Genomic DNA, 8,000 nt, shown 5'->3' with positions numbered 1-8,000 from the left:
AGGGGGATGTGGGACTTGGGGAGGGGGTTGGGGATGGCGCGGCTTGCTCTGGGTGGAAGGGGGCAAACAGCAGCAGGACATAGCCCCCACTCCTGGCACTGCCGCACTTGCATCCTGTGCCCCCTCACCCCAGATGGGCAACTGGCGGGCGATGCCCTACTGCCACTTACCCAGCCGGGGCAGAGAGGCACAGGATGTGGGCACAGCAGTGCGGGGAGTGGGGTCTATGCCCTGCTACTGCTTGCCCCCTTCCGCCTGGAGCAAGCTGAGTTTGCATTGTGCCCCTCCCTGCCATCCGTCCTGGCTGGGTAAGAGGCAGCGAGGCATATCCCCCACTCCCTGCACTGTTGTGCCCGCATCCCAGGCTCCCCTGCCCTCCTGCCCGTCCCATGCATCCCTCCCCAGCTGGGCAGAAGTCAGAGGAGTCTGTAAACACAAAGGAGTGCAGAAGATGGAAGCAAAGCTTCCAGGGTTTTGGAATATTACTTTCCATATCACAACCTTGCCCAATAGGTAATGGCAGAGAAAGGTCAGTAGGTGCATCGGCCCTGCAGGAGCTCCTTCCTGAGCAAAGCTCATTGCGCAGTCAGGAATGCTACCGTTTCTTTCAGCAGACAAGGTTCTTTGGCTAAAAGTGCTGTCTTTTATTAGACCAACTAAACACCCATTTCAAACGGCAAAAATCAATATCTTCTGTGTTTCAGGGGTGTTAGTTGTAGATGGAATACTAAATATGAATACTTCATTACAAATACCAAACCAAGTTACTCCTGGAGGTAGGACACCACCACTAACAACATTCAAGTACCAGGCATAGACCCAAAATACCTGCTTCTGGTTCTGCTCTTTCATCCCTACTGCTTCCATCATGTTTCTGACTTTTTCCCTTCATTTATTTTTCATTATTTACCTCTCTGAATGCTCATCATCTCCTTCATGCGTACCTTCCATGGCCACGTGTTCATCACCTCCTCCTTCCTCCACCTCTGATCTGCTCTGTCTGCACCTTACTCCCAGAAGAACGAAGACGCCTACGTCATTCACTGCACAGTGCCGAACAGTCAAGGTGCTGTGTACAAAGGCATTCTGGTAAGTGATGTGGAAGAGCTGTGTAGATTTATTACAGGATGTGTTTTCACTCGGGATGACAAGTTACATGTAAATTCTCTGCTGCTCTGATTCACACCAAGACAAAGCTTTGAAATATTAGGGGCCACCTCATGCCCTTGATTCTTAGGTGAATTGACATTGTTATTTTAGTAGTCAAATTACATTCCACCTCCCAAACTTTTCTCTGGGCTTTCAGCTGGATAATATCCACCACTTGTCCTCAATCATTGACTAAGGTACCAAGAAACCATGCACGCCATTTGTATGAATGGGCGTGTGTGCACAGGTAGGCAGACAGATACACTGAAGAGCAGCTTGGTGGCAAGTCACCGAAAGATGCTGTATAGCACTAGAAAATTAGGATCCCAAAGGGCATATACTTCTAAATATCATAGTGTATTACCCCTCATTTTCTCTTATAGAAAAGTAGAGCCGGAAGAGACGTCTTGAGGCCATCTAATCTAACCCCCTGCTGAAGGCAGGATGATTCCTAACTAAACCTTTCCACTCAAGTTATGTCTGACCTATTCTTAATACTGCAGAAACCAACCTCCCACACAACTACTATTCTCAATGCCCAAAACACCAAGAAGAACCATAACCCGCTACAGTTAAAGCAAGGAGGCGGAGGTCCAATCCCAAATGTGGTGCTTGGTAGGACCCCGAGCAGAGAAGCAAAACCCAGGAACTTGTAGGTTTTTTTAGTTCTAACAAGAGCAATCAGCACACCCGAGTCCAAATCCCCAGCCAAGAGACAGTGTTCCCAGTGCGTTTGCTGTCCTTCCCAGTCTTGAGTTCTCTGCAAATTTGCTCAGGAAGCTCTTTATTCCTGCATCCAAATCATCTGAACAGCAGCGGAGCCAGGGCAGATCCCTGTAGGAGTCCACTCAAAGCCTCCTGCCGTTCCCACCTGGATCCATGCAGAATGACCTTTGCTTGTGGCTGCTGAGCCAGTTGTCTATCTGCTTTGGAGTCATTTGCTTTTCCCCATGTTTCTCCCAGTTGTTTGTGAGAAGGTTGTATGGGACTTTCCAGTGAAAGGGAAACCGTTCAGAGGGAAACCCTGGGCCAGATGCATGGTGAGGGAGATGCTGCTTGTGCCATCTCACTGGCCAAAGGTAGATTTAGGCAAGTAAAGCCTTGATGGCATAGGACCAGCCTAGTGGCTTCTGAGACTCTGCTACATGTAGGTGACCACGCTGCAATGAAAGATTTCCGAGAGACAGAGGCAAAATAAAACAACATTCATAGTGGTCTTTTTTACACTAGGGACAAACCAAATCTAGAGACGCAGCTTGGTAGAGTAAAATACACACAGAAACCGTCACCCTTTGCTAGGATGTCCTGTGCACAACACTATTTCCATCCCTCTGTAATTTCCATTTGTGCACTGTCTGTACCTCAGCGATGAGACACCAAACCAACATGCCAGATAGATAAAGTGAAAACAAATGTCAAGAAACAAGGAAGTAAAATATTTCACTGCAAAATGCTTTTTCCAGTTAACGAGCCAAGACACAACTAGAGATGTGATCTCAAAAATTATGAGAAAATATGATCTGGACATGGAGGAAGCTGGAAACTACCAACTTGTGCAGGTCATTTCGGAACACAAAGGTAAGAGAGCAAAACTTTTTGCTGGTTCAAATATCCTCCTCATATTTGCAGAAGAACATGCCCATGAATCCATTTTAGAAATAGTGCAGTGCTTCATCTCATAGCCAGGTGGAGTAGACCTCCCTCTTGATTACCTGGTAGGAGTCAGCACACCTCTACTCCCCGTTGGGATGTCATGCATGCAGCTGGGGAAGACTGACAATTAGAGATCCAGCGCTGACATGTGTCCCGCTGTCTGAAGTCAGGGCCAAATGAAACAGAAGAAAGGTCTGGGAGCATCACCTGTACCCTGACTGGTGCCCAGAAAGCCACAGGGACGACACAGTCCAGATACACTCCCTGAAATCCATCCTGCTTGAAAAAATCTACGACCTCTGCACCAGGAATTTGTGATGACTTGTGTAATCTCTGCATCACGGTATTAATTCTGGTGCAGCACAGTACAGCCTCCCTCTCCTCCAGTTAGTTAAGTATGGGCTGAAGCCATTTTTTGTCCTGATATGTCCCGTCTCCTTGTGAGTGATTACATCCTTGACTTCAATAACTTCCTGGAGAAGACTGAAGTTTACTAGATGTTTCAAATGGGCACAGCTCCTTTCTTCCTCGTGCATGTAAACTGAGTCACAGGGCTATATCCCACTCCACCTTGTGTGCCTAACCAGCGTGGCCACAGCCACATAGCTGCCGTTTTGGATAGGGTTGTGCTGCAGCTCAGCATGTTTGGAGCCATGAACAGGTCAGATGCGCTCACTAGGCCGTACTATAAGTCATGACATTTTGGCTGGCCAAAAGCTCATTGGAGAGGTGGGAGGAGAATGAGGGCCCTCCCATACTTTAATGTTTAAGCTAATGGGAAGGCTACTCATCCAGGGAGCAGGACACCCAGGGCCTAGCCCCACCTTCTAGAGTTAGGAAGTATTTCCTCATTTCCAGCTTAAATGCCCCCTGTTGCAATGGAAGCCCATTACTATACCTGCTATCATCACAGACAACTAGAGATCCTCTTTACAAGTAACAACCCTTTCTGAAGATTTCTAACACCCCCTCCATTTTCTCAGGATTACATAATCCAGGTCTTCCAACTTTCCTGTCTAGGACAATATTAGACCCTTCCTCATTGTTGCTGCTCTTCTCCAGACTCTTTCCAGTTCATCTGTTTGTCGTAAAGCACGATGCCTTGAACTGGCCACAGTTTTCCAGCTAAGGCCTCCCCAATGCTGAATATCATTGAAAAATGGTTTCCCCTACTTTGCACACAACATGCATGTTAATACAGCCCCATATGCTCTTGCTCTTTATCAGTTTTTGTAAGAATATTGCAGTGATGACTCATATTTAGCTTGTGCTCTACTCCTGTAACTATTATACTATCCTTTCATTAATTTAAGACCGTTTTTTCCAATTGGTCAAGGTCATTGAGAATCCTCAACCTATCTTCCAGACCATCTGCTGTCCTACCTCACTTGGCATCATCTGCAGATTTCATAAGTGTATGCTCAGTTCGTTGAGACCTTTAGGACACATTTTATGCGGACTGAGATAAGAGGTCATTAAACACATTGCCTTTTCCGTATTGAGCAATTTTAATTCCCTTTCCCCAGTCAGTAATGGACCTGCACTTCCTTTGGTCCTTGATATCTAACTTCACAGGATGCTTGTGTGTCTCGGACTAGCTGTATTGCAGTGCCTTGGTCTGCCTGGAGTTTTCCTTTCTTGTCATCTGTAGTATTGTAGCTATGTTTCTACATTTGGAGAGATTCCTTGTTAAGTTTCAAGTCACAAAAGCATTTGCTGTTTAGACAAGCCAGTCCGTTGATGTGATTCTTAACCTTCCTTACACAGGGATGGCATATCCTAGTGCCCTTAATATTCTCTCGAAGGTACAACCAAATTCCCCGATTCCTTTTTCCTTTAAACTTACTGTCCCTGGGATCCTGGCCACCAGTTGTTTGAGGTTTTGCACGCCCATGCTAATCTTTACTATTTATTTGAACTATTGTCATGCCAAAAGCCATACTTATGGTCAAAGACCCTACTGGGGAAAGCACTGTATAAATCCAGAGCATCACCCACAGAATAGCTTCACCTTCACAGAGGGCTACTGGATTTTAGGCATTGTACTTGCAGTGTTTGGCAAGCCCTAAGCCTGCTGAGTATCTTGAGTGGCAGGAGGAGAGTCTACCATCAGTCCCTGACCATTGCGAGGTCAAACTATCATCACCATCAAATCAGCAGCAGTATCAGGCCCTGCACTGGATTTACAGCCCTCTTTCAGAGCCAGTGAAGAGAGGGAGGATGCAAAGGGAGGGGAGAAAGCCAGGTTGAGCAGGTTTCTTTCTGCTCGCCTCCGGGACCCAGCAACCCAACACCCCAGTGTCCCCCCTCCCCACACAGGCACCTTTTTGGAAAACAGCTGTCTCCCATTGCTAGCAGACAGGGACCTGCGAGCTCAGGGAGCAGCAATCTCCTCTGATGCCAAAAGGCAAAGTTCAACCCCTGCTCTTGGTTAATGATGAGGTAAAGGGGTTATTTCAGCTGAAAGGAAAAGAATTTGCCTTGACGTTTTTGTTGAATAAAGGACCCCAACACATGCAAGCTGTAGAAAACCACACATGGAAATGATGCATTAAGGAAGCAAGTCAAATGATTGCCTTTCAACCTAAATGTACAGCCCTGTGTGTATACGTCATGCTACTGTCTGTAGTCAATGATCTCAGAGCCAGAAAACTGTTTCATGTAGTGCACAGGTAAGTTTGGTGTTATGAGACTTCCAGAAGCATAATTTTGGACGGTACAACATCTTCTCATACTTTTGCTGGTGGGAAAGGAGATGTTATAATTAGTAAAAAACCAAATTAAAGAACCTTATTTAGACTTCTAAGTGGCACGTGTCCAGCCAGCATGCACCTCTGAATGCTTACCAGTTTTCTATGCTTGCTTGCAGTGCTACTATCCAGAGTCAATCACTCGACGCTTCTTTGCTTTTCTCTTTCTGCAGAGCTAGTCTTCCCACAGGAAGCAAATGTGCTTTCTTATATGAACAGCCAGGGGAACGCAGACATCAGCCAAAGAAGAAAGCCAGCTTTCCGTGCCTCCCCATTGTCTGCTGCAGACAAGAAAAAGAGGAGGCGCCTACCTCGCCTCTTTAGAGGCAGCAGGGTCGGACCCGAATGAGAGCATCCTGACAAGGAGCTGACACGAATACCATTCTCAGGCTGGGGGAGACTGGGAACCTGTGGGGGGTTGGGGTGCAGGCATGGGAGGGATGGGGTCAGGTGGGAATGGGGAGCAGAAGGGAATATAATTTATGTTCAGGGGGGATGTTGGGCACAAGGAGTGGGAGGGAGAGGGGGAAAATGGGAGGGAGGTTTGTTACAAGGCGGGGATAAGGGTAGGGTTTTGCAATTGCAAGAAAGCAGACCCCTGGGTGGGGGAAGGGGTATATACCCTTCCCCTTGCCCCCCCAGCCCTGCCCATGCCCCTCACTCCCAACCCACAGCCCCTTTCCCACCCACCCCCATACCTCCTGGTGCTCCTCCCTTATCCTGCAGAGAATGAAAGTAGCCATCAATCCCTTCTTCAATTGCCCTGATCCCCCTCAGCCTGCTCACCTCTGCCTGGAGCCCCCTCACCTGCCCCTCCAGGGCCTCAGTCCGGGCACAGGTGGGACAGGCAAGAGACTCCCGGCCCCCACGCTACCCCCAGGCCTCAGAGGTCCCGCCAGGCAGCCCCCGCAGACAGGGCTCAGGGCACTGCCGACCCATCCAAGGGGCCTGTCTGGGTGGAGGCCTCACAGGAGCTGCAGGCCGGAGGCAGCAGCAGGGCAGGGGCCTTGGCTGCGCTCCGTGTCACCACCCCATAGTAGCACCCCTCCTCCTTCACTTCCCTGAAGTCTCTGGCATAAGCCCCCATGTGCTCCTGCCCATGCCTGGCCTGTGAACTGCAGTCAAACTGCTCCCCTGTTGGCAGTCCCTGTTCGCTGGCTCCCTGGTCACAGCCTGGTCCCCAACAGTTTGTGATGCACAAACACTCTCGGGAGACGAGGTTAGTTATATGCTCAAGACCTTTCCCAGCTTTCATTGGCATGCATGGTTTTCAAACTGTTTTGGGAAGGCTTCTGGATCATCTCCATGTTTGTTGTGAGGGGAGATTGGTGTGTTCAGCCTGAGGGAGCAGCTGGGGCTCGCTAAGCGCCTGCAACTCCAGGGTTTGACTGCATCCTGAGTACTGCGAGATGGTGTTTGCACTTGAACCTGGCCTCTTGGCCACCATGCTCATGCTGGCACTGGACCTCTTTGTGCTGGCGCTGGGCCTCCTTCTCCACCATCTCCATTCGCTTCAGCTCTAGCTAATGCTTGAGCTTGCACTCCTCAGCTTCCAGCTGCAGCTGGTATTTGCACAAGTCCCACTCAGAGGATGGCCCCTCGGGTTCTGCCTGCACGTGCAGAGGTGATCTTGCAGGCGGTCATCATCACACAGGATCTTAATCAGGTCTTCTCTCTTCTGCTCCTTCCTCTCTCTTTCATCACCTCTTTCAAGTTGCCCACAGTCATGTGGTCATACTCGTCAGTCACCCCAGCTATCTACACTGCCCACTTGACCCAATGCCAAACGAGAGATTGTTTGCTCAAGGGTTTCCAGTGACTCTGTTCCCTTCCCCAAATGATGCCTTCAAGACAGCAGGTTGTCGGATCCCACAGCTACCATCACACATGGTGGGCCAGTGGCTACTGCTCCTGCGTTGAGCACCCACCTCACTGAGCCCGACCACCTTCCAGGCTCTAAGTGCGTCCCTGGGGGCACCTCACGTCCAGGCACCCCCACTCCTGGACCACACCTGCAAGGCTGGGGGAAATGAAGGCACCGTTCTCGATCTGGACTGATCTTGGCCCTATGCCCAATGGGAAACAAAGGCCTAGTAGCTTTTGAGGGTATTTGATCCACTGCAAGAACTTGGGGTGCTTCCCTGTCTGAAGCAGAAATAGAGGTCCCCCTTACTCAGCCAAACCAAGGGGATCCCAAGGCATAAACTACACCCTCTCCCAACAAGTCTCCCATGCTAGATACACAGGAGAAATGTATTAGTTACAAGGAGTAGGTTTGCAATATGGCACAGGATTGAGCAATATCAGAGAAATCCCTTCCAGCAAATGGTGGCATGGTAGCCTTTGATCACGCATCTGAGTTAATGCAGGCTATCTATTTAGTTAGTGGGGCTGTGCAAAATTTTGCTGGGTTTTTCATTTCAAAGCTGTTTCAATGCATTTCGAACT

The 8,000-nt window shown here is 49.0% G+C and overlaps 1 long non-coding RNA gene across 1 annotated transcript; it reads left to right on the top strand.

Moving 5' to 3' along the window:
• The first annotated feature begins 974 nt into the window (after nucleotides 1-974).
• LOC132248504 (uncharacterized) lies at nucleotides 975-5,986 on the top strand. Its single transcript, XR_009459702.1, has 3 exons — nucleotides 975-1,089; nucleotides 2,613-2,727; nucleotides 5,726-5,986. It is a non-coding gene; the product is annotated as an uncharacterized LOC132248504 (long non-coding RNA).
• The last annotated feature ends 2,014 nt before the right edge of the window (nucleotides 5,987-8,000 follow it).

Source organism: Alligator mississippiensis, chromosome 1, assembly GCF_030867095.1.
Source record: "Alligator mississippiensis isolate rAllMis1 chromosome 1, rAllMis1, whole genome shotgun sequence".
Taxonomy (NCBI): Eukaryota; Metazoa; Chordata; order Crocodylia; family Alligatoridae; genus Alligator; species Alligator mississippiensis.
The sequence above is the reverse complement of the archived record's forward strand: the minus strand, read 5'-3'. Positions and strand labels throughout refer to the sequence as shown.